The following is a 24,213-nucleotide window of genomic DNA, read 5'->3' on the forward strand; positions in this document are numbered from 1 at the left end:
GGAAACATAACACTGATAGATTTTCTGTGCATGGAAAGTTTCACGAAAGCAATGAAGGTCAGTGTGTGCCTGTGTGCCCGGAGGCAGAGCAGGAAGAAACCCAGAGCATCAGTGGCAGAGAAGACCCCGAAAAGAGCCTGTGACCCCTGCTCGCCACAAAGCAATTCCATTTTCTCTCCTTGGAAGAAGCTCCTCGGGCTTTGCGCTCCTGGGTATGTGCACCAGGGAGTCAGAGCCATGTCAGCAGTGGGAGGATTGACATAGCGCTGCCACACAGCCAAGCCAGGAAAGCTCACGCTGCAGATCGGATGTAAAAATTTGGAAGCTATTGTGTATGAAATGGCTCTTGCCGCAATTGTGGTCAGCTTTATGGCTCTTATCACTGGGCTTTTTCAAGGAGTGGGAGCACGCTTCCTCCATCTCGTGCAGGAAGGAGCTCATTATTCCTTATTAATTAGGTCTTCAGTCACTAATCTGTTATGTACCTTTCCAGCAACTGTTTACAGATAAGTGTTGTAGGATCTAATTGATGGAGGATAATTAGCTCCTCCCTAATTAGAGTGAAGTGTGCTTCTTTTCACTCTGTGGATGATCGCTTACAAATGAAAGGCCACAAATGGAACGCTCAAGATGTGCAATGTGTCAGGAACTAATTTGCTTAAACTATTTTTGAAAGCTTATTTAATTAATACCCAAATAGCAGGCTTATGTGTGAGTGCATGTGTAACTGACTTCAGTTGTAGGCAGGCACGTGGTTGTCACAGGCTCCAGAGTTAACGTCACGATCCGTCACCAAAGGCTGCACAGGCACCGTGAGCAGCAGGTCCGCGAGCATCAGCAGGAATGAGACATGCAGCATTTGGGAAAAAAAAAAGAAAACCTTCTGGAAGGTTTGTCCACAGCTTTATCATCCCACACAATTGTCTCAAGACTGAAAAGGAATGTGTTTATCAATGACAGCCTGAGGCCAAGCGCTCAGTAAATTTTGGGATGTCTCTTTGTTTTTTGATGCCCAGCCTCTGAAACTTGTGGGGGAGGCATCTTGCTGCCAGAGAACAGGTACTCACTGGAGACCAGATGCTTATAGCCGTTTGCGAACCAAAATTACTAGCTATTTTCCAAAAAGCTTCTCTACAATAACTCCAGATTGTTCTTTCTGTAACACAGCTACTGCTTGTTGTCGTAATTGTTCTCCGTTATGACACTTTCGCTTCTTTGTGAAGTGTGACTGGTTCTGCACGTGACTGCCTGTGGTCTCCTGGCTGCAGAAAGAAACCTTGGGTGTCCCTGCAGAGCAGATGAGCCGCTTTGTGGGGGGGATATCTGCAGTGAAACACAAGTGTAGCTTCTTGCAGCTCTGGGACAAACCTGAAGAGAAACTTTTGCAGTTTGCTCATCGCTAGCTTCGATGTGTTGATGCATCTGAAAACTTGTAATGGAGGATGTGGAGTTCATATGATTAAGAGTGATGTGGATTCAAGAAACAGTCTGTATGCAGCTTCAGCCTGGTATGCAGATAGACTTTTACATGAAGCCACTTCTGACCAGAAGTCTACCAGGCTGATCAAGAGCCCCTTGAAGTTAATAGACTCTCATTGCTCTCCCATGTAATTTGGATGAGATATTTCTCACTTGGTAAAGCAAGGATACAGCTGGAAAATATCAAGGGAGAATGAGTAAGCCTCCTCTCCTAGACATGAAGAAAATCTTGAAATGATGACCCTTAGGGATTTGAAACCCCAGAAAACAAAACCACAAATCTCAAACCTTTTCCCCCAAGATCTTGTGAGATCTTGAGAGGTTTAAAGCTGTTTCATGATTTAGGAAGTTGTTCTGCTGCAGTGCTGCTGACCTAAAATACTGAGCGAGACAGAAGCTGGGGAGGGAAAGAGGATACCAATGAGGTTGGTATTACCTGTGAATTTCTAATATTTGCTGAGACTGGAGAATTGCTTCTGTGGCAGTAGCTGTGCTCTCTGGAAGCCTAATACTGTTAATCAGTGAAGAAAGATTTCACTGTTTCATTACTTGCTACAGCTGAAACTCAAGGAAATTACTTGAGTCTCATTATCAGATAAAGTTAAGATGCCAGTATGAAAGAAAACTTTTTCACACTCAGGTCGAGAGTAATTTATTTTTCCTAGCTCAGATTTTAAAAATAGAGAACCAGCACAGGAGAGCACAATAGAGCTGCACAGAATCTGGATACCACAGATCTGCTTTGATACAACAACAGTTTCCAGCCTCTGTTTTATCTGTATAACCATTCCTAGGTATGGTGGGGAGAGATTAGAGTGGCAAGCTGAGTGGTGCATCCGTCCACCGCAAGGCACTTGCTGGCTCCGTGAAATAACAGCATGGGGCAGCCTTGAAAGGAGGCACTGCCTGCTCTGCTCAGCGTGCCTGGGGGGTGAGACAATATCTGGGGGATAACTGTGTGAATCCGTGTAGGAAAGCAGGGGCAGACTGTGTCTTGCTTTGCTATTCCCATGTGGGAGCCGTGCTCCCTGGGTCTTCTCCGTGATCCCTGCTGCCACGTGGGAAGGGGTGCTTGGGAGGGACTGAGTGCTGCCCCCAGGACCTGAAGCCCTTGGGCACCCTCAGCTTGTGGGGAAGCTGGGAGCACAAGCGTGCTCCCTACAAAGGTGATGTCAGGCTGCAGATTGCTTTTGAGCAGGATGTGTGGTGTGTGTGCTTCAGCACTGCAGAAACCGGGTCTCTGAGCTGTTAGGAAACTCCTTGCTCTCAGTCCTCTGGGCATTTTCTCTTGGGAAACCTCTCTGCAATGAAAGCTGAGCTGAAGGGCTCAGTTACATTCTAGGCCATGGCCAGTTTCCAGTGGGTTTTTGATGCCAAAGTTCAGATGTTTTTCTTTCCCCTGAAAAACGCGGCGCTGACTAGCTTAGGCTAGTTACAAGATGTGAGCTTGCAGAAACAAGATACGCCAGCCGGGATGACAGCATGAATGTCCCTTCTCCCCCGTGCCATTACAGAGAAGTGCAGCTGCCAGCTCAGGTGCCAGAGCCCGGAGCAGGACCCACACAAAGGAGAAGCCCAGCCGGGTCCTTGTTTTCCTTCTGAATAACTTACTAAGGACTTGGCAAAACCTCTGGGAGTCTCAGTGGTGAAATGTAAAACCTTCCAGCCCCTCTGCGTCCCCAGCCACATCTGAGCAAGGGTATGTGACTTTCCGAAGTGAGTTGAAACATACTAATTGGGAAGTGCCAAGAGCTGTGCTTCGCCACTCTTTGCAAATGTCCCCATTTTTTCCCCAAGCTGGGCGCATGGAAGGACTTGCTTTGCAGCCCAGAGGATGACTGAAGTTTCAGTGTTAATTAAAAGGGGAAGGACACGATGTCCTCCTCGGTGGAGGTCTTGAGGCTCAGTATTCAGCTTTTCAGTTTTTCAACTCCAACCTCCTTGAGGATGGCCAGTATGGGGTTGTTGTAGGTGCTGCTTGGCAGAAGCCTGCTGGCCCTGGGGAAATGCCAGAAAGAGGGGGTCTGGAGAGGATGTTTAGTGACTATATGATGGTATGGAGGTTGATGTGCCTTCCCACATCACTGTGTCCAGGTCTTGGCTCTGAGGGCTCAGGTGCAGAGTAAGATGCCTGCAGCTGGAGGACAAAGGTGCGATGGGTGCATCATGGTGCCTGTGCACAGCTCATGGTCTGCAACACATGGACACAGAAAGGAGACAAAAGCACTGTTTTTTGTTTCTAAAGCATCAAAGTGTAATGTTTCTACAACTTCATAATGCTGATTGTAAAATCAGGCTCAGTCTTACCATAAAACTAGTCTCAGTTTTAAGGAATCTGGAAGTTTAGGCATGAAAATGCCTAAGAAAACCCTTTTCCAGACCATTTTTTTCCCCCCAGGAATTGTCCCGGGCACAATAGTGTCTCATCTTTAAGCCAAGGAGAATCCTGTGGATGTGCATTGTAGTAGTTACAGGACTTTTTGCCTTCTCTCATTCAGCAGCAATTACAAAGACCAGTTTGCTTTTTCTTGGCAGGCTCTGATGTAATGACCAAACCCCAAAGCTGAAGGAGGCAGTATCTTTATTCATACCCCACGCTGCCTGTAGATTGCTACCAGGCTCGAACACCCTGTCCTCCACACCCCCTTCCCATGGGCTGTGGTACAGCTGTGAAAGGCCTTTCTCCTCCTGCACCTGAATCAGCTCGTCTCCAACTCCTTCTGCCATCCTAGCACTTTGAAACAGAGCTCAGCCCTATCCCTGTTAGCCAAGAGCCCTTTCATTTCTAAGGCATCATGATTTGCCTTGTTTTAGGAGGGTGGGTACGCTCAGCCTTCCTTTTCCAGCAGCTTAAGAGGAGTTAGATCTAGCCCTTTCCATAGGACTTATATTGCATCAGATGGCTTTTTATTTTTTGGTAGCTTCAGTGAATGGCTGCGGCTATAGAGATTGTGCGTGCACATTTAGATACATGACTTAAATTTTCTGCCATCTCCTTTTCCTAGTGGGAAGGAGTTAGCACCTTGTCAGGTGCAACATCACCAGCCTCTCCTGAGCTGAACAATCCCTTCTTTCTAATAATGATTAGATCAAGCCTAAACCAAAATACTTCACTCGCAGCAAATGTGGATGTCTGGGGTTTTCCTTCAGCACTTTTGTGAGTAACAGGCGTGCATCCTTTGCTGTGCTCCACAGGTTCCCCTTCAGTTCATTGCTGCCCCATAAATGCAAGCCTGCACATAAATGCCTGGGTCCACAAACTGAGGAAATGAACCACAAAAGCAGACAGCTCACTCCTTTCCCTGGCAGTAGCCTCTAACTGGCACGTCTCTGAGGCTTTGCTTTATGTATTTATTTTCAGCACATGAGGTGCAAATGAAAGGCAAACAATATGGGTCAGGTGTGATGGTCTTGGATAATTAACAGCTGGAAATAATTACCTGCTACCAGGAAGAAGGATGATGGATGGAGCCGAGGAACAGCTGCGTGGCATCTTCAGCTGGCTGCTGTACAGGGAGGGATGAGAAATGCCCGCAGAAATTGCTGAAGGGGCTGGGGCAAAGCACGCAGCAGCCAGTGCTGGGAGCAAGTCACACTGCAGTGCCCTACAGAGAGAACTCATCCAGGGACATTTCTTATTGTGAGGCCCTTATGTTTCCTTATGGAAAATCTAATGTTAGCCCTGGATTCCCACAAGATGGGTATTTTCCTAGTGGGCTGTGGGAAGTTGCTGCTCCGCTCCTTCCAGCCCAGGACTGCGAGCAGAGGTGCCACGCTGCCCCGCAGCACAGAATAAAGCAGGAACAAAGCCTTGGGAAGAGAAATGTGTGCTCCTGGCAGTGGGATGCAGCCAGCCCCAGCCCTTGCCTGCGATCAGAGAGGGTGGCCATGTGGTGCCGTGCCGTGCCTGGGGAATGGGATGCTGTGGAGAGCCTGTGCTCTCCCTGTGCTCAAACAGCATCTCTTGTGGGCTGAGATACGGCTGGGAGGCTCCCCAAAGCTGCCAACTTCTCCCCATCACTGTTTCCTACAGCTGGGGCCTGGGGGGATTGTCTTCACCAAAAAGCACAAGGGCCTCCTCCACAGCCAGGAGGGCAGCGAGGAGCCCAGGAAACTATTCCCCTTAAATAGTTAAACGGCTGCCTCTCAACTAACACAATGTCACATTGAATTTGAAACAGGGAACTTTTTATATTTTCCCCCTGATTGTGCTGGCACCTGGCAGATGCCTATTTACCACAGGCATCAATACACATAGTAATCAAAGGAAATCAGAGGCACAGATTAGCAACAGCTGCAAGTCATTAGTGGCAGCCATGGGAAAGCACAGCTCTGCACCCAACTTCGAAATAACCAATATGAGTATTTCAGAGCACGAGGGTTACCGCAGGGCACTCGGCGAGCACGAGAGAAAGCAAACAATTGCTTCGCTTGTCTCCCGAGATGGCTTCTTCCCTTCCCGAAGGCAGCGCTGCGCGCTCGGCGTTATCGATGAGCCCATTGCGCTTTGCCGGTCAGCTGAACGTTAACTCTTTGGGAGGCCGATTTTTGCTGATCAGAAATGGCTAGAAACATGAGAAACAGAGTCTCTACCTGTGTAAATTTTCAGTGATTTTTCATTTTCTCTGAACGGATTGCTGGTATCTTTGGTGTAGTCTTGAAACAAGAGAGAGGTTGGGATCTCTGAGAGTTAATGCTCCTCTTACAGCAACTGTAAGTTTTGCTTGGGGGGTGGTGCAGAGCAGTGGACCAAAAGCCTTATTTGTATATCTGATTTCTTTAATCAATTCATTTGGACCCAGAATAGAGACCACATCTTATTTAAAAACCCGATGTTGATTGAAATTTCCATTGCAGATTTAGGCAGCTTGGATTTCTATTTTGATCAGCCTCCGGAAAAGCCGATTTTACTTCAAAGCATCTCCGAGTCTTGCAGGCGCAGGAAGTTGCTGCCCTATTAATAGAGAAAGCAGAATCCAGCATCGTCGTCGTACGGATGCTCTCTGGCAGTACTGACGTGCTGCGTCCTCCCTTGCTCAGCAGAGCCATCACCACTGCAGGAGCAGCACCCAGGCTGTGTACGTGGTGTTGTGGTCCACAGCGAGCTCCTCCTGCTGCTACCTGCCTGCCTTGCCCCTGACACATGGGATGCTGGTCCTGGCCTTGTGCTTGCCCAGCTGTTGGCCTTTGTCACAAGGGGGTGAGAGCATGTTGAGGGGCTTGGTAGTGATAAGATGGACAAATACTGGTTTGTGGTACTTCAAAGTACTCCTTGAGCTTCTTCTGCCTCTTCTCAGAGAGGGGAATAACAGAGGAGAGATTGGGAGCAAGGGGAGTAGTCACAGAGGCACATGGTGGTCTCAAGGTTGGAGAAATGATGGGCAGGGATCTCTGGTTGGAAGAGTCTGTGAAAAGAGAAAAAGGCCTTTCCAGAAACACTTTTTTCCACAGTAAGCCTGTCCCTCTTGGTCTCTGTATCTTGTTCCAGCCCCCAAATCTTCAGTCAATCTCAGCTCCACCTGCATATCAGAATCACAGAATGGTTGAGGTAGAAGGGGACCTCTGGAGGTCACCTGCTCCAAGCCAGGCTACCCAGAGCAGGTTGCTCTGGACCTTGTCTCCAACCACAGATGTGGATCTTATTTCTATCAGCAGTCCCAAAATGTCACTTATTAGTCCCAGATTCCCCAAAACTCCTTCCCCTCATGTTTTCTCTGCTGTTATTGGAAAAGTTGAATTTGGTTTCCCCAGGGATAACAGAAAATATTTATGGAAAGACAAAAGTGAAATTTAGCCTTCTTTCCCAAGGCCTCTAGAGCCGGCTCTGTAAGCAATATGGAATGTGCAAACAGAGTAGTGAAGGTAACAAAGGAAAATACGGTTTTAAAGTAAAATATAAGTAAATAGTCTCAAAAGATAAAGCACACTGAGTGCTCCCATCTCTTCATGCTAAGATGAAAGCAAGGAGAAAATAGTGGTGGAAGGATGTTAGTTCTGCTGCTCCCTCACCACCACAGCTGTTTCCATTTGTAAACTAATGATTTTAGGATTATGAAAGCCTGTAGTGAGCAGCACAGGTATTTATGATGGGAGTTTCGCTCTTGCTGGCTGTATGAAGCAGGATGGCTTTGGAAATGACTAGGGGAAGCGAAAGTTTTGGGGAAAATTCCTAGGTAAGTGCTTGTTTTTAAAGTATTTTTTGATTTGCTGTGAGGTTAGTGAGTGGAAGTAGTAGATTCCTTTCTTTGCTCTTACCTCTGCTAAAAGTTATGAGTAATGGAAACAATCAATGGTTTAATAAAGAACTTTTTTTTTTTTTTGTAGTAGTAGTAGACTTTGTTTTCTATGTCTGTTCTCTATCTTTGTCTTGAATATTTAAGCGTTTTACTTGCAGGAGTGTACGCTGGGCTGATGTTGTTTTAGCATTTTCAAACAAGTCTTTCTTCCTGTGGTTCAACTCAACACGTCTCAGCAATTAGTATTCAAAGTATGTGGTGCTATGCTTGTTTGGGGTGTTGAGGTGATCTAGGCTTTTACTTGTCTTTAGGGTTTCTTCTGCATCCCATTCTAACCAGATGCGTTAGTCCAGCCAAATGAAGGAAGATGACCTGAGAACAGTAGGTGACAACCTGTGCCTATAAACAAGTGAGACTCTTGTTGCAAAAGCTAATAAATAGTCATGTAAAAATATTAATTCAGGGAAGCTAGTGTCTTGATATTCTCTTTCTTTTGCGCCTGCAACAGTGAAGTTTGTGTTGAAAGGGCCCTAACTTTCATACACCATTTCTGAGCCACTAGCTGGTGTGCAAAGAAAGTCTAAGGGAGGGTCAGCAGGATGGTGAGGGTGCTAGAAAACCTCCTTATTATGGTGGGTTGTAAGGAGGTTAGTGCATTCAGTGTATCAAAAATGGACTGAGGGGTAATCACTTCATCCTGTATAGGTATCTATATCTGAAAGACACAGGCACCTTTTCAAGAATGCTCTTTCTGTGGAAGAACTGATGGCCAGTCCCTGCCAGTTACATGAATTTAATCTTGGTGACAGAGTGTCCTAGGTATTTAAATAGAGCAAGCAGAGGAGCAGCTCAATGGAGAACAGTTTCAGTAGGAGAACACGTTCTCCTTCTTGTTTATCTTTATTATTAATTATTGTTCTTATTTTCTGTGAAGTGTCCTTGTGAACAGAGCTGTCCTCAGTGGCAGAGCTCAGGCGGGGGATCTGTATTCTGTAGATGTGGCTGATTACCTCACTGCTCAGAGTCAAAATGATGGCTAGGGTCAATTAGAAAACATAGGCAGGACCAGTTTTCCTATCATCATTTTATCCAGTGTTGCACATGAAATAGAAATCTTACATTAGAGCTCTTAATTTCCATGTATCAGTTCTTGCGTAAAAAGTAGAGTTGGGTGCTGCAAGTACCTGTGGTACTTTCTGTGTACTTAGGGAAAAGCAGGTAGATCCTGTAGGGTAGAAAAATGCCACACATAAGCCAACAGAGAGATGCAGTTGTGAAAATAGAAACAGTGACACTTAGTCTCTGTTCCTTAATTAATGAGTTTTATTTTAAAACAAAGGCACTCATTCTTTTTTTTTTTTTTTTTTTTTTTTTTTTCAGATTTCCAATTTTGAAGCCCTTTCCCTGAGTCTGCACCTATAAGTGTGCAAAAGAGTAGTGAGTGCAGGTTTGATAAGCTTTAGAAGGGAACTGAGAACTGGATTGGTGCCAAGAGATTTTGGTCAGTTCCTCCTTAATAATTAAAAGCTGAAGTTTATCGCTGCAATTCTCTCTTTGCCTCATGTATGTGGGTAAAAGGGTGTGTGATGCTTTGGGCGTTTTATTCCGTTGTGTGCTTTCAGAGCTACCTAAAGCACTTGATTTTAATCCTGCTAGTTGTGGACCGAACCCCATCACAAAGCCCTCAGACTGGTTTACTTGTAATCAGTCAGTCACCCAGAGGTCACCAGCTTGTTTTTCCCAAAGTGCCTGATGGGGAGCAGCGCTCTGGCCCAGCCCAGCTAGCGGAGGCAGTCAGAGCTGCTCTTGGTCGCACTCCCTTGCTCCAGGGACTGCAGAGGAAACTTGGGTTTCTGAGTTCAGTTGCTGTGAAAAATGTCCAAGCTGGATGGCTGAAATTGCTCTGGGAGGATGCTATGAATACCCGTCTTTATGTGGTGCTGGCATCTCTGTTCAGGGGGGCCTTGAAAGGAGCATCTATGCTGGCTTAACTGCTGCTCCCGTCTGTTGGAGGGTATGTGTGTATATCCTTTCAGGTCAAGAAAAATGATTTTGTAGAAACTTTGCTGTTAAAGTGACCCGCTGTTCAGGATTAAAAAACAGACTGATTCCATTTTCCACTCCTGACAAGGATCTCTAAGTCTTCGTGAGCACAAATACTCAGAAAAGACTATCTTGTTCCTTCCAGGGGAGCTGTAGTATCTCTGACAAATCACAGTTTTTTCCTTTAAATAAAACCCTGGGGTGCTCTGCAAGATGCTCTTGGTTCTGATTCACTGTATGAGTGTGTTTGTACGTGCAGGGGGAATGCGGCTGTGTTGCACGTAGCCCTAGAGGCCTCATTAAATCGTGATGTGTGGTGTCACATTTCAAATCTGCAGCTCTTGCTGTCCCTAGTTTAAAACTTGATGCAAATGATGAGTAACTGTGGTCCAGAAGCTGTCTTGACAAATAACTTGCACAGACAATGACTGAAACGACCTGAAACACCCACTCATTTTACATCCTTGGGTTTTTCTGGTGTTCAACTCCAAGACCGCTGTACTTGAATTTCTGTGTGACGCACTCCCGAACTCCTCCAAAATGCAAAGCACAGGAACCCAGCAAGCACTCTGGAAAATGCTCCTGATGACTAAGGTGTGACTGACTGGGATGTGTTTGGTCATGCCTTTACGCTCTCACTTGTGTTTCCTCAGGAAATACATCAGTGCTGTTCTGATGAAGGTCAGCATCTGTTTGTACTCAGCTAACTGAAAGAAATGCATCGAGAAGGTCAGCAGCATTCTTAGGCCTGAGAGAATAATTAGCAATGAATTATTCTACTATGCAATTGTATTTTTCCCTATTTGTTAATTATCTGCAGGCAACTTATAAAATGTGTCAGCATTAAAAGAATTATTTGCAAATAACTGCTTGGTGGATAGCTTGCAAGTGTGCTGACAGGTGGCATGGAGGTGACACGCTCCCTGCCTGGAGGGAGGCCAGCAGAGCCCCACCATGGGAGAGGATGGGCAGGACACGCGGTGTTGGGCTGACCTTGGTGGAGAGAGGAGGCTCCTCCAGGCTGCCCTCAGTCACGGGGGGTTGCTTTCCTTTCTGCTCCAAAGAGTGCTCTTGATGCAACCAGAACTTCCCAGCCTGGTACCAGCAGGTTAGTCCTGAGGTTTAGGGGGGAAAAAAAATTTGCTGTTCATTTGTTTACCAGAAATAATTTTGTGAGGTGTGTTAAGCTATCAGGCCAAAATGACGAGCAAAAGGAAATAAGCCATCCTGTTGGTAGGAAGAGTTCAGCCTTATTTCACTCATGGTGCTATGAAATGGCTTGGTCTTACTGCACATGGAAAACCTTGTACAAGTCCATGGCTACAGGAAGCTTGGTTTTGAAACTTCTTGAGTGAAAAAGCGTACCCGAAATTTTTTTAGTCTACTGACTTGGCCAGGTTGCGCTCCCTTTTGGGATTCTAGCAACTCTTGCAAGATTAAATGTCCAAATGGTGACTTAGGGATTTATTTTTTCCCCCCCTCAAGATTTCTGTATGTGTGCCTTAGCCCCTTTGGTTCTGAGCTGAAAAATATGCCTGAAGAAGATAAAACAACGATGGTGTGTGTTTCAGTGAATGGCTGACTCCTGGAGTCATGAGGTAGGGTTTGGGCCACAATGTATTAAATTACCTCCTTCATTCTGAGTATGTAGGCAGCTTCTCTTGTGAAGGAGAAGTATCGGAAGTATCTGTCAACATCAGGTTCAGGTCCAAGTATGTCCTCATCTGAAAATTTTAATACAAAACAAGGATGTTATACTTGCTGATGTGTACCCAGTAATACACTATTCTTAAATAATGACATGCAAGCTGTTGAGTGAGTGAGTGACTCAATTGATTCAACTGATGCAATTTTCCCTCTTAGTAATATCTTATACGAGAAAATAAGTCTGTATCAAAACCAAAAGGTGTGTATTGTTATTTTTTTAATTTTTATTTTTTGTAATAGAACACCACTTTGTCAGAATCATCACTGTTATTGTGAAATAGAATATTTTCTGTTTAAGGAGACTTGCAGGCAGTGCTCTAGCAGACTCTATCTACCTCATTGTTTTTAATCTCCTGATTTTGTGTGTGATTGGGTACAGTAACTTGTTAACTTTTGCTGTCCTTGCATGTGTCCTATTTTTAGGAGTATGTAAAAACAATGACACAAAGGACACTTTCTGTAGAGGCAGGAGATAAGCCTGGCCCTATCTAGATTAGGCTTTAAACTTCAGGGGCATAATTCAAGAAAGACAAGGATGTAACATTAATGAAATGAGCTCAAGTACTAGCAATCAAGTTAATTCCTCGGGATACGTGTGATCAAGTATTATACTGGCTAGTAAATAACCCTCCACCTGCACTGATTTCTTTTAAATTTTGTTTGCATAGTTCACGCTTAAGTGGATTTAAGATATCTTCAGAATAATCTTGATGTGAAGAGGCTGCCAGAGGATAAGAACAGTCTTTCCTCATTGGTTTACTCTTTCCACAGCTCAGAGAATCACAGCTAATTGATACTGTTTCCATTTTAATTACATATAATTTTTCTGTTTTGCTACCCAGGGAGCCAGGAGAAGAAAACAATACTCTGCCTACATACAAATCTTCCAATCAACAATTTAAAACCTTTATGCTCCCAAATTTGTTCTTCTTATTTCAAAATGAAAATGTACGTGCTTGGGCAGGTCCTTACAAGTTTCCAGTGTAGTGGGTTACTGACACTGATGTTCAGACCTGTATTTTAGTGCAAGATGCCTTTTCTACTCCCTTCTGCTATGCACTGAATGAGGTTTGGAGTAGATGTTCAGGGCTGATGTCAGCACTCCCAGCTCCTGTATTTTTGGAAACAGGATTCCTACAAACAAGGTATTGTGGTCCCCATGCCTCTCATGTCTTAGCAGAGTCCTCTTCTATATTTTCTGTCTCCATCTTCAGCCCTGTGCATGAAGGCTGTAGTTATGCTTTGGTAAATGCTGTGTTGCAGATATGTGGAAGGACATGTTGCTTGCACTGCCTGCACGAAAGATGCTGAAGGAAAGAGTGAATATGGATGTAGAAGGACACGGTAGGGGAAAAAAGTGACTTTAGGGAAGGAATGTGGGAATTGTTTCTCAGAGTAGAAACCAGTGGGAGTTTTTCTGAGGACTTGGATGGGGCTTTTGGGTGGGGGTGGATTATTGCTGGAGCTAGGTGTGTGCACAGGAGAGATGTCTTCTCCCTGTTGGCAGTGGAGTCAGCTGAGACCTATGCAAAAAGGCAGCTTTTGGAGGGAAAGGGGGACGTCCTGTAGGGAGGAGAGAAGTGGGGAGGCCAAGAAATATTTTTAGTAGAGAACTGCCTGTGTTTCCATGTGTGATGGAAAAGCCTGCCTGCCCCAGTTTGGAAAAGTAAATATTGGCTGAGGGAATGGTGCTCCTGATGTGATGAATCTCCTTTCTCCATTGGTAGGCTCAACCCTGTGGATTCCAGTCTTATGTTTGGCTAATCTGGAGGGTAGGAAATCAAAGCTGCTTTGATAGCTTGCCATGACATTTCTGATCAGTCAGGCACCGAGCTTGCTCCCTGAACAAAAATGGGCAACCTGGGCCCCAAGCAAACCTTGCTGACTTGAACTACTGCTTTAAGATGAAGACCTGAAAGCTGTGATCCTATAATGTGTCAGAAGTGTTGAGGGCTTTTAAAGAAAGTATTATACAAATCACCTCTGCTCTTTCTTTGCATGAGAAAATTTTCTTGTTCAAGTGCAGTACTCAAGTCTGGTAGTTTAGAAGAAGGATGAGTTTCCTGGCATCATAGTGCATAGAGGCAGAAAGCCACCACTTGAAGAAAACCCAGGGTACTGTAGGTCTGCTGTCTGCCCTGGGATGCCATGTGTGGTGGGCTCCAGCCCTGCTGTATGGGAACACCCCACCTCTGGCAGCAGGGATGCCCTTTTGTCCTGGGGTCTGCAACATCTCTCATCTCTCTTCTTTCTTCCTTCTTCAGTTTTAAAAATTCTTCCAAATCCATCTGTTCGTACCAAAGCTGGTGACTAATGCAGCAACTCTTATTAGGTCAAAATAGCTGAAATCATACGGCAATTACACATGCACGCTCACATGCACGCAGAAGGGTTGTTTCCCCCCTTTTTCCCATCCCTGGAACAAAACATTCCCTGACTGCTCAGAGGGCCAGAGCAGCTGCCCAGCTGGCAGGAGCAGAGATGTTAACGCTGACAGTGAAAGGATGAGTCACTTTGTGGAAGTTATTTAGGAGGGTCACCCTTCTTGTCCCCTTTTCCCCTCCAGCCACTGATCCTTGCGGGTTCATCCAGTGCTGGAGCTCTGCACCGGCTGCTGCCCACAGAGAGCACAAAGGAGGCTTTTCAGGGCATGAAGGCTCCCAATGGGAGTTGCAAAAAGACTGGTCCCATGCTTGACTGATCTGTTGGTCTCCTGAAAAAAGCTTCTGCCTGTCTTGGAAACATATCGTACTAGCTACAAGGCTGCCTTTTCCTCTTCCTTTCTTTCTTCTTTTTAATTCATTAGATAGGAGTTACCTGTGTGGGGAGAAATAAAGAGTGAGAGACATAAGGATAATAGAAGATGATGATACAACTTGCTTTTGTTTTTTTAATTTTGGTAATAGGTCACAAAAAACAAAGGAAAAAAAGCTCTCCTGCTAGGAAAATCATGCTCTTTTTAGCTCTCTGCAGGTTGCAGAGTTTTTCCAAGATCCTTCTCCAGCTGAGACACCTTCCATGCCCTGACCCCTCTCCTCCCAAAGGTGACTGATGTTGGATGATTTTCCAGGCTCCTGTGGGAATGGAATGCCCCAGGAGCCAAATGTGGCAAGAGCACAGCTTGCTCCTCGGCTAGTGCTTGGCCAAGTGGTCCAGCATCAACACTGAGCCTGTCACAGGCCTAACTGGACTGGACCTTTGTTATGCTTTTAAATCATGGCTCTGAACCTAGACCTGCTGTTTGTGTGCTTACAAGTGTGTTATGGCAGAGAGAGGCCAAGCTCCACAGCTCTTCTGCAGAGCATGGCCTGGCAGGCTCAGAGCTGTGCTGGGCAGGCGTGGTCTTCCCTGTGTGGTGTCAACCACCTCAGGTGAGGATGTCTTCTCCAGGGCTCAGGTTATTCATGTCAAAGCAAAGTTATGGTTAGGGCCACACTGCAGTAGGTCTGGAGGCTGTTCTAGCCTCTTCTGTGGGCTGTGATGTGTGAAGTGGCTACGTGCCCGTATCATTTTGTGGATCTTTCCCTCAAGTCTATCACAGCCATGAGAAGCTACTGAAGACTTTCCATTGCCTCATGACGTCCATGGTGCCCATCTTTCCCGTTGTGTGCCTGCAAGCCTGATGGAAGTTCCTTTGGCTGCTGGGATGGGCTGGATTTCCTCTATAAACCTGTCATAGGTCCAGGATTTATTGGTTATTATTATTTTTTTTTAATTTAGTAGAGATTTTTTTCCATCTTTTTTTTTCCTCTTATGCAAAGTTCCAGGCATTACTGATGACAATAGTTCTAGCTGGGCAGAGGAGGAAAACTCAAAATTAAATCTTTTGTTTCTTTTAACGCTTAAAATGTTTTGACACTTCTCATCATTGCTTTAGAAATGTTTCTTATCACTTTTTAAGTGATCTGCTGCTGACAGACAGGAATGTGCTCTCTTCCAGGCTCAGCCACAAGCAGCGAAGCAGTGGCTCACAGCACAGCTGTGGCAGAGGCTTGTGGTGACACCCGCTTGCCTGCTTCTTTCAGAGTGCCTTATGCCCTCACTGAACTAGAAATGTAGCTGGTTAATCCCACAATTAATTTCTTTTTTTTTTTTTCTTTTCCTAGATGATCTGATGTTGATATAACGCAAAAAATAAATAAAATATTTTTTCTAAAAGCCAGAAAAGTGTGTGTGGGTTCCTTCCTCCTCTCCCCCCTCCATTTATGCAGCATACAAAGGTAGTTGTTTAATTTCAGGAGGTAGCTCACTGTTTTCAAACATCGCAATGTCAAGTAACGTAGTTAAACAATTTTGGGTATGTCAGTGGGGAAGGAGGGTCTCTTGATGGGGTTTCAATTATCTTCTTTTTAAGATATGTCCCCTCCTTCCCTGTTCCCTTGAAAGTCATCCATAAGCTGACCACAAAATAACAAGTGACTAAGTGTACTGAGAAAAATTACAAACCCAAAATGCTCATCGATGGCAAGCCGGTCTTGTGTCATTTTGTGGGTGTCTAATTGGCCCAGTGCAATATACCAAATTAAGCTTGAATATTCAGATGAGAAGACTAAAATAGCCTCTCCCTGAAGTTTATTCTGTTCTCTGGTATTTTTGTCCTATTTTCAACCTTTATAGAGGTGACACATCCTCGCTCAGCGTTACTGGCTGCGTATTGTCAGTCTGGAGTACTGGTGCTCCATCTGTGAGCTCCAGCTAGCAGCAGGTACTGTAAATCATAGAGATTCATGACAAGGCTGTGAAGTTTTCTGAAGGACAAATCGCAGTATCTGCGTAGAAAATTACTCTATCTGGTAACCAGAAGCGAGTCCTTGGTTCGTCAAACGCTTCTGTGATAACATTGTTGGGCAATGCTTTAACTGTTGTGAAGTAAATAGATAGAAACCCACATACGCATCTGAGAATATTTTGCAGCTTGTATCTTCCCCACGCATTTAGCATTTACTCGTGTGCTTCTAGGAGAGCAGAAACAGAGCATGTGGCTGTTACTGTGCTCTTCCGATGTTTCCTCTTTCTTTGGGGAAAAGCATGTGGCCCCGTGCTGTCGCAGGCTGCTAAATAGCTGTGGCCTGGAGGGTTTTCAGACTGCGATGTGACAGGCAGATCTGCTTTGTGGTGATGCCCTCTGGTCATCCTTGGAGGCTCTGTTGACATAGTACAGTGGTGGATGCGATTTGCATCCAGATGCATCACCTATTCCACGGGCTGTTGGGTTATTACCAAAAACTCGAATATCTCAGGGGGGTCGTATGTGCTCCCGGTGGCTGGCTGCTCCCAGCAGCAGCTTTGGGAGCCACTGCTCTAGGTTAAAGTTGACTGTATGAAGAAGGCTTATCAAAGGGACCTGTCCCTCAGGATGGGTGGACACCTGCCCAAAGTATCAATGTTATGGGTGGCTGAATCAAACCCAGTGAGATCCAGCTTGGTTGACACAAGCAGCATAGTGCTGACAGTCAGAGCTGCCTTCATGTACTGTGCCTGAGCCTTGAGCCTCCCTGCACAGCCTCTGCCCTGAATGGATCCTTGAGACATCTGCGTGTGCCTAGCTTCATCCTCTGTGTTCGCTGCTCTTCAGATGAGGTATTGAGGGAGAGGAGCAGTGAAGTTATTCCTAGGAATCCTGCTGCAGTCACGCTCCTTTCCCCTTAACTGGCAGGCTCATCCTCACTTCTTTTTGGTGTCAGTGTTAACATGTTTTTGGATGTTAGTGGGGATTTTTAAGCTTGTTTGGAAGAACACCTACCTGCACAAACCTACTGCTACGAAGGACTTTGCTTCAGAGGCTTTCTAGCTGACATATCTCTGTCCCAACAGGAGCCTGGCCTCAGCCCAGGGCAGCACAGCAGGACAGGGGATAACAAACATATTGCAAAGGGGTTCTGGGCAGTTCCTGAAGCCTGAGCTCTGTGGGGCACTCTAATGAAGCAACCTCTTGTTTTCAGGGATTGCTAAAGGGGTACCAGTTTGTGGCCTGGGATAACAGCCATGAGAGAGTGCCACGTGTGTGTCCATGTGCATCAAATTTCTCTTGCTTGGGCTGTGCTGACTTCCTGTGCAAGACTTTCATGTGAAGTACATTTGTGTCCTTGGCATGCCTGCTGTGGTGCTCTTGGAAACGGGGGAGAGACATGACTCCTTCGTGGCTGGCCCCACTCCAGATTTTCTGGAGCCCCAGATGTGCCCCACACAGCAGCCTCACCACTGCTGAGTGCTGCTACTAATACTTCTGGCACCAAAATACAGGCAGTGAGTCCTGCTGCTTCTCCTTCCTTCCCCTCCTCTGCTCCCTAAAAGCACATATATTGGACAATCTTTATCCTGCTGTGCTGAGGCCGACCTGCTCACCACTGCCCTGCACCAGAGGGACTGTTTTTGGTGGTGCCGTGCCTGAAGGCAGCCGCTCTCTTTGGTTTGCTGCTCCTGTGATGTACTTCAGGAAAACAGCATTTCTGAGCCCGGTTCAGAAGAGTGTTTCCACTTAGGACAGCAGTTAATTGCATGGTGGAGTCAAACTGAGATTGAGTGGGACTTGAGCGATGCTTTAAGAGAGGGAACTCGCAGCCTGAGACCTGGATCTCATTTGCGGTCTGTAACTGCTCTTACGCCAAGAAGGGCCTGCAGCTGAGGTGGGCCTGATCCCTCTCTAATTTTAATGGATGGATACAAAGATTGAAAATGGGCCTGGCCACCCAGCCAGAGCAGCAGTTCGGATTACATTGGTTCTGTGTTGGTGCCTCCATGTGGCAGTAAGCCCCAAAAGCCTCACGGGTGTCAGCATAGTGCTGGCAGGGTTGACCATCACCGTACAGCTGCATGAGGCCAACATCCATGCCAGGATCTCAACCCAAATGAAGTGTGGGCTTTGGGCTTGTGGACACTTTGGGAAATGGGGTTCCCTTTACAAATGGTCAGACAAGATCTGCTTGGTTCCCTTGTCAGCCCATGACAAGCAAACATGCTTTCTTTCTTCAAGTCTGAGTAGCTCTAGGTGGTTTAGGATTGACAAATTAGGCAACAGATTAGGCCCTGCTTTTGCCTGTTGTATAGATGGGCTTTGGTTGTACAGCTCAGCTCCTAGGGCAGGGTGTTTTGAAACTATGGCTTTCAGTTTTGGCATCTGGTATCAGAAATATGGCATGGTCAAAGCTGAAATATTTTACCCTTCAGAGGGGTAAGCCCGAGATAGCTTTCCGGCTAGCTTGTTTGCTTCTAAGGCTTTTTGTTCCTAGTCTCCAGCAAGCAAGCTGAACAAAAGTGAGTAAGGATCAGAGACCTCACACAACTTCTGGTTGGAGAAAGTTTGCAGTTCCGCCACTGGGGCTGCGTTTCCTAAAATAACAGCCTCGGGAACCTCTGCGATCTGTTTCCCTGTCTCCTGGCCTTTTACACGAACTGAGGAGCCTTTCAGCATTGTGCAGCCGGGCTGCGACACGACAGCCGCAACAAGAGCGCCTCAGTCTCTGGCGCTCTATCTGGGGACCCATTGGGCTATTATTAGCAGGGGGTACCGAATACACTTTGTAAATATTTGAAAAGCCCTGCCAAGTGGTGTGGCAAAGACACACGCTCCTCTGTGAGCCCCGCAAAGGCTAAACCTGGACAAAACAACGAGAAAGCCGGAGTGACTCACGCACAGCATCCCGTTTGGTTCTCTTCTGTGCCTTGTGGGTCAAAGCCAGAGGTCCTGCCCCTGATTTTGGTAGAGGGGATTCCTTCTGCGGGTGGAAATGGGGCCGTGGGGCTGCCGAGCCCCCCTTTTGGGGCCGTGGTGCTCTCCCAACACGTACCTTTCTGCCAAAGGGCAGCTGCCTTGGCTTGGAGCTGCGGGGGGTTTCCTCGCAGCCCCCTGTGCTCTGCTCCGAGCCCTCGAGGAGTGCCCCGCAATCTCTGTTTCTATCGCTAGAGGGAGGGAAACTACACGGAATTACAGCGCCCGCACTTCTGTCCGTCCGTCCGTCCATCCGCAGCGGGCAGGATGCACAGCGAAGGCTCTCCTCGTGTGACTTTTAATCAGGAATTGGGAAGGATGTGCTGCGTGGGTTGCTTGCCTCTAACCCACAGGTTGTGTGCATCCCTGTAGGGTGCTGAGACCTGAAGGCCCTGCATGGCTCTGGGTACCAGCTGGAGGAGGGGGACCGCTGGAGCAAGGCAGGCTGCTGCTGCCCCCAGGGCCACCGGGAGCTCTGGCCAGGCTCCCTTGGGTGACTTTTGTGGGCAGGGGAATTGCAGCCCGGTGGCCGAGGACTCGTGTCCCATCCCTGCGGCAGCTAAATCACCGGGCAAAGGGCAGAGAGAACTGAATGCAAACTGCGTGGTGAAGGCACGTGCTAAATGCTGTACTGTGGGATGCCCGCATCCTTCTCTGGGGGGAACGTACGGGGAGATAATGCACGCGTATCCTCCTCAGCGTACCTCGCAGCTGTTGTCTCCTCTAGCTTCCCAGTATCTGATGTGGCCAGGTTAGTGTGGCTAAATTTATCAAACCAACCCTCCCCAAACTTTTTTTTTTTTTTAAACACATACAAAAGAAGAAAAAAATATAAAAAAAGGAAAAATGTACTTTAATAAAAGCAAATGTGGATGGAAACCTTAAATTATGGTGCTTTTTTTTCTCCTGTTTTTCTGTTTCTGCATGGTAATTTTGATATTCATGTAAGAGCAAGAGGATGAAAACTTCAACCTAGGAATAGGAATATGATTGTAAATTAAACCAGCTTCTATTGGCAGTACCTGAGAACAATTTTCACACTTTCAGAACCTGTTTCATCAAACCTCATAGCTATTCACCAATCTGCCCTGGACTTGGCATTATGAAGCTAGGAAAACTCAGCTTTCCTCACCAGAATGGCACTGAGTAGCTATGGTGTTTTTGCTTAGTGTGCTGAAGGGACTCATCCCCTCTAACAAGTGTGGAAGGCGGAGAACAGACACATCAGAAGGAGCTACTGTCTCTATAAGAAAACCAAGGGTAGATCTCTGTTCTGGGCATTGTTCATGGTCATATAGCACTGTGGGAGGGGGTGTTGCTGTCAGAAATGATTTCTAATAATTAAAAAGAAAAAGGGGGAGGGGGAACGTAAAACTGACCGAGAATGAATGTGACCATGGCTTGTTTATTGCTTAAGTCTGAACAGAGGAAATACAAAGACAGTAACAAATCAAAAGTAAAAAGGAACTTTTTTTTTTTCTAAAATATAAACTATTATATATTGTTGCTAGCAGTGGGAAACAAAAAAGCCTCACAATTTGTTCTTTAATGAAATAAAGCTAGAATAGTGCAGAACACTAGTTCTGGAAAAACTAGAAAGGTGGAAACCACAATGAGAGTTTCTTTATGGGTGGCTCTGAGCTAGTCACCATTGAAACTGTCTGGGTCATCATCACAAAGGGAAAAGGCTGGAGGAGAGCAATATTGAAGATTCTCCCCCCCTCTTGATACTAAAAGAAATACGTGCAACCCATTTGCAAAACCTGGTTCCTCCTGGCTGAGGTATCTGTGGAAGGGCTGGAGCAGCTGGGGGCCTCTGTGGGATGGGACACGGAGGCACTGGGTTTCACCTTGGGCTCTGACTTACATAGGGACAGCCTTGTCTGCTTGTGGTGGGACCAGCAGTGGTGGGGAGGCAATTTTCTTCATGGGAAGCTCGTCCCAGCTTTCATCACTGGTGGTCGGGCAGAGAGGATGGGCTCCTGGAGGGGATGAGTGCCCAAGAGGAGGGTGTGCCAAAAAGATCTTGCTGGCAGCAGAGCAGCTGGCCTCTGCTGCTAATTCAGATTGGCTGGCCCAGGAGGATCCTAATTACAGCACAACTGCTGTCTCCATAATCACTGCGGCAGGAGCTGTGCGGGCCAGAAGGCACTGAAAGGGACCTGGATGCGGCAGCAGGAGATATGAGGGCTGCTGCTTTCCGTCCTAGCCACTAAGTAGCACAGAGTCTACCAGATGTCAGGGAGGAAGAAATGGGTCATCCTCAGAGCAGGCTTGTGCAAATAATGTCATTGACTGCCTGTGCGAGCAATGGGGTTGCACAGATAGGCTCAGTGGTATCCTACTGAGGGGGTTTGTGGGGAAAGCACTGGAAATGTGGTGAGCCTGCTAGGGTATCAGGGGCTGATTTGCTGAGCAGCAGCTACCATGTGGCTGATGGAAACAACAAAAGCTGTACAGGCAACTCCTGGTGAAGTGCTGTGGCTGTGTCAGGCGTTTTCTGTGTGCCAGTAAGGATGGCCACTTGCCCACCTGCACCTGCTGCTGACATGAAATCACCCTCCATAAAGGAATGGAGGTGAGGAAAACTTGGGCCCAGCAGTTATCAAGAAAACTGGGATGAGCAGCTTTTCCATTTTTTTTTTTATTTTATTATTTTTTTAAATTTTTTTGGATTCCTGCTGCAGTCCCAAGGTCAGATATGATATGAAATCAAGCCAGTAAGCTCAGGCAACGAGTATTCAGAGGGGATGCATCAAAGCAGATTAAATCTTTGTCGCATGGATAGTTTGGCAACCTAAAGCTGCTGCTGATGCCTGTTGCATTTAGGACCTAAGGTAGAAGGTGCTCCTACATTTTCCTTTGTGGGACAGAAGCATCTAAGACTTTAAAATGCTTTTTTTTTTTTTTTTTGAACATTATGTCCTGTGTGCTCCTGCTTGCCTTCGATGCCTCTTTCTGTCTTGTGCAAGACTTCACTCGCACACAGCTGCCTTGTTGGGAGCCGGGGCAATAATTGTGCTCTTAAACGTCGCTGGGTGACTCACATGCGCTTTATCTACATCTGTCCACACGGTTGCGACTTTTCTTGCTGGTGACAACGTGGTGGAGAAGGACAGGGTGAGAGAGGGAGATAATGTGGATGTGGGGGGCTAGGCTGAGGTTTTGCATTGGCATCTGATGGCGCTAATCAGCACCGATGCACTTCAGAAGGTGTCTTTGATAACCAGCCTTTAATAATCTAACCCTCCTTGTATTTTTGGCTATATAATTTGCGTAGGGATTACAACCCGAGTCTGCTTAGGTGCCTCTGGTTTCTGACACAGCAGCAGCCTTTGAATCAGCGAGTGTCTGCTTTTGCTGCTTAATCTCTGAGGCAGCCAATTTGGGGACAGAAGGAGTTTTTACTTTATCTGCTCCAAACACACTTGTACTTTTTGCTGCTTTCCCAATACAAAGGAATAATAATAAAAAAAAAAAAAAAAAAGAGAGAGAGAAAAGGGAAAAAAAAAAAGCTGTGTGTGTGAGCACGTGTGTGTGTTTATATAGCATGGGAGACAGAGACAAAACTGAACAAGTGTGGGAGGGTGAGAACCTTTATTGTGCAACAAACTGATGGCACCAAATATGCTACATTTGTTGTGAGTTAAAAGGTTTATACAAAGATTTTCTTAGTAGTGTCTAAGATCTTAATAGGGTAATTAATCTTTCTAAGTGTTAGTGCCAGATTATGGGATCAGCTATTACCCCTGGCTACAGAGTACTCCTTTGTGTGCTGCTATGAACAGGATGAAGTGATGAGACTACCACGTTTGCCAAACAAAGATATGGTTGCTGCTAGCTTGTTTATGTTTGAAATGCATTTTCTGGTGCAGCAAGAGTAGAAGGCACCATTTCCTTGGGAATATTGGTGCCCTCTAAAATGAGCCTTATTAAGAGAAGAAGGGGATGAAGCTTTGTAGAATTTGCAGAGCTTTATAGAAAAGTGCATATATACTTTAAGAGACGTAATAGTGAGTTGCTTGGTTTGACTATTTTTTTTCTTCCTTTTTCCCCAAGCAGGAAAATAAATAGATAGCTAATGTAATTGTAAGAAGCAGCTGTAGGAGTAGATAAAAAGAGGTCTATAGTTAAAAACTTTTGTGTGGAATGCAGAAGCCAAACACTTTAGTTGAGGAATTAAAATCCAGCTCATACTGCAGTAAGATAGGGTGGGACACAGAGGACGTGGGAGAATTTTCCTTAGAAATAGCCTTTGCTCAAGCTTGTTTATTCAAAAGGGTGAGTCAAATCTATTGGTTGTTTCACTCAATAGATAAAGGATTATTATTTTTATTTCCCCACTGATGCTTGGGTGGAGGGTGGGAGAGAGTGAGAGGAAAAAAGAAGTATATTACCCAGTGGCTGTCAGGGTTGAAACAACTGGGTCATCCTAGAGAAATGGCTGCTTGGCCAGCTTTGACATTTCCCATACTACTGAATGAGAAACCTCTGCTCAAGGTCAGCATAAACTACTCTGCCCACATCATTTAGTCTCCAGTCTAGTGGAGGCTGTCATGTTCTTAAGTGATGACAAAATGAAAACTGAGTCCGAGCTGTAATATATTCTAGAGGTGACTTGGACCTGGGACTACTTCTGAGCCAGCCCAAAAGCGGTCACCTACGAGTGACTGAGTGTGGGCGAGCATGCTTAGTGTGTAATAGCGCTGGTGAGGATGTTGCTCCTTGAGATCAAGTGGCTCAGGCTGCTGGTGCATCAGGGTAACCTTACCTTGAAGGACTGGAAGGGAGGATGAGTGCAGGAAAGCTTTGGTACATGGCTGGAGAGCTAGGGAGCTTGCAGAAAAGTAATGAAAAGAGCAGTCACAGATGCTGGGGGAGAAGGGGTCTTACTGATGATGGCCATGGTGTGCTGCAAGACCTCCAACAGAGCTGTTCCCTTTATGGGGGGACAGATTCCTCTTACAGGGTCAGCTGGGGGCTCTGGTGTTGTCCACCCCTCTCTGCAGCCACCATGAGGCCATGAGCTCTCTTGGCGTG

At 46.1% G+C, this 24,213-nt stretch overlaps 2 long non-coding RNA genes across 7 annotated transcripts in view; one reads left to right on the plus strand and one right to left on the minus strand.

Moving 5' to 3' along the window:
• Positions 1–3,401: 3,401 nt before the first annotated feature.
• On the minus strand, positions 3,402–5,766 carry LOC140001559 (uncharacterized). The gene is made up of 2 exons (XR_011806884.1): positions 3,787–5,766; positions 3,402–3,670 (listed from the first exon to the last, which is right to left on the minus strand). It is a non-coding gene; the product is annotated as an uncharacterized lncRNA (long non-coding RNA).
• Positions 5,767–5,814: 48 nt separating this feature from the next.
• Positions 5,815–24,213, plus strand: part of LOC113842709 (uncharacterized) — a 170,031-nt gene continuing 151,632 nt past the window's right edge. For 3 of the 6 annotated variants that reach the window (XR_011806879.1, XR_011806877.1, XR_011806880.1), the window contains exons 1-2: positions 5,938–6,076; positions 6,337–7,652. This is a non-coding gene — a long non-coding RNA (uncharacterized lncRNA). Of the gene's footprint in view, positions 6,193–6,336; positions 7,653–24,213 lie in introns of all 6 variants that reach the window. The other 3 variants (XR_011806878.1, XR_011806882.1, XR_011806881.1) reach the window with 3 other exon arrangements.

The sequence above is a fragment of the Anas platyrhynchos genome, chromosome 2 (genome assembly GCF_047663525.1).
Source record: "Anas platyrhynchos isolate ZD024472 breed Pekin duck chromosome 2, IASCAAS_PekinDuck_T2T, whole genome shotgun sequence".
Classification (NCBI taxonomy): Eukaryota; Metazoa; Chordata; class Aves; order Anseriformes; family Anatidae; genus Anas; species Anas platyrhynchos.